Source organism: Salvelinus sp. IW2-2015, unplaced genomic scaffold (genome assembly GCF_002910315.2).
Source record: "Salvelinus sp. IW2-2015 unplaced genomic scaffold, ASM291031v2 Un_scaffold1539, whole genome shotgun sequence".
NCBI lineage: Eukaryota > Metazoa > Chordata > Actinopteri > Salmoniformes > Salmonidae > Salvelinus > Salvelinus sp. IW2-2015.
The window spans coordinates 42,369-44,614 of NW_019942973.1; the positions used below are offsets into that span (position 1 = coordinate 42,369).

Sequence of the window (2,246 nt, forward strand, 5' to 3'; positions counted from 1 at the left end):
TGTTGAGAAACCTTTTTGTCCTAGACTTGGCACTCCGGTACCGCTTGCCATGCGATAGTAGAGAGAACAGTCTATGACTGGGGTGGCTGGGGTCTATGAACATTTTTAGGGCCTTCCTCTGACACCGCCTGGTATAGAGGTCCTGGATGGCAGGCAGCTTAGCCGCAGTGATGTACTGGGCTGTACGCACTACCCTCTGTAGTGCCTTGCGGTCAGAGGAAGAACAGTTGCCATTCCAGGCAGTGATGCAACCAGTCAGGATGCTCTCGATGGTGCAACTGTAGAACCTTTTGAGGATCTCAGGACCCATGCCAAATCTTTTCAGTTTTCTGAGGGGGAATAGGTTTTGTCGTGCCCTCTTCACGACTGTCTTGGTGTGTTAAGACCATTCTAATTTGTTGTTGATGTGGACACCAAGGAACTTGAAGCTCTCAACCTGCTCCACTACAGCCCCGTCGATGAGAATGGGGACGTGCTCGGTCCTCTTTTTCCTGTACTCCACAATCATCTCCTTAGTCTTGGTTACGTTGAGGGATAGGTTGTTATTCTGGCACCACCCGGCCAGGTCTCTGACTTCCTCCCTATAGGCAGACCCTAAACACACAGCACTGCCTAATATAGTCTTCTTTCATTGGTTGACCAGGGCTGTCCTTCAACACCGAGCTCTGTAATTGGTTCATGGTCTAACATCCTGTTGTGTGATTGGTTGTTTCAGGCGAGGAGTAAGACGGGGCTGATTGGCTACGTCCCAGAGAAGTATCTCCGGTTCCCCACCTCTAGCAGCCTACTGAGCATGCTCCAGTCTCTCGCTGCTCTGGACGCTCGCTCACACACCTCCTCCAACTCCACCGAGCCAGAGATACACACGGGCAGCATCAACGGAGACGCCAGCTGTAAGAACACACACCACTACACACACATACACACATGCACACACCACTACACACACATGCACACACCACTACACACACATCACACACCACTACACACACATGCACACAACCACTACACAACACATGCACACACCACTACACACACATGCACACACACCACTACAACACACATGCACAAAAAACTAGGCAAATACAAACCCTCTCAAAGAATATAGACACATTTCAAACTTGTTTGTCAGATCAAGACATTGATAGAAACAAAGGTCTGAACCAATGTGTGTTCATTAACTTCAATAGGTTCAAGCCTCATGGATTGTTCCAGAATGTAATTATAATCCCCCTCTCCTCTCTCCCCCCTCTCCACTCCTCTCTCCCCCCTCTCACTCTCCTTTCTCCCTCCTCTCTCCCTCCTCCTCTTCCTCTCTCCTCTCTCCCCCTCTCACTCTCCTCTCTTCCTCCTCTCACTCTCCTCTCTCCCTCCTCTCACTCTCCTCTCTCCCTCCTCTCTCTCCCCCCTCTCACTCTCCTCTCTCCCTCCTCTCACTCTCCTCTCACTCTCCTCTCTCTCTCTCCTCTCCTCTCCTCTCTCCCTCCTCTACTCTCCTCTCTCCTCTCTCCTCTCCTCTTTCTCCTCTCTCCCTCCTCCTCCTCTCCTCTCTCCCTCCTCCTCTCTCCCCCTCTCACTCTCCTCTCTCCCTCCTCTCACTCTCTCTCTCCCTCTCTCACTCTCCCTCTCCTCTTTCACCCCCCTCCTCCCCATCTCACTCTCATCTCTCACTCTCCTCTCCCCCTCTCCTCTCTCCTCTCTCCCCCCTCTCACTCTCCTCTCTCCCTCCTTTCACCCCCTCCTTCCCCCTCTCACTCTCTCTCTCTCTCTCACTCTCCTCTCTCCCTTCTCTCACTCTCCTCTCTCCCCCATCTCACTCTCCTCTCTCCCCCCTCTCACTCTCCTCTCTCCCTCCTCTCCCCAGTGAGTTTTGTGAGGGCGCTGTATGACTATGATGGTCAGGCGGAATGAGGAAGCTGTCCTTCCCAGAGGGGCTGTCATCCGTCTGCTTAACAGAGACACCCAAACGGACGATGGCTTCTGGGAGGGAGAGTTCAACGGACGAGTGGGAGTCTTCCCTTCTGTACTGGTGGAGGACCTGACTGAGAGCAGAGAGAACAGAGCACAAAACTGGTACACACACACACACACACAACACACACACACACACACACACACCACACACACACACACGCTTGAGAGCACACACACAAAACTGGTACACACACACACACACACACACACACACACACACCGCTTGAGAGCACACACACACACCACACACACACACACACACACTGAGAAGC

General features: G+C 52.6%; 1 pseudogene; it reads left to right on the top strand.

The window, feature by feature from the left end:
* LOC112071171 (F-BAR and double SH3 domains protein 2-like) overlaps positions 1-2,246 on the top strand; it is a 43,960-nt pseudogene that overhangs the window by 33,219 nt on the left and 8,495 nt on the right.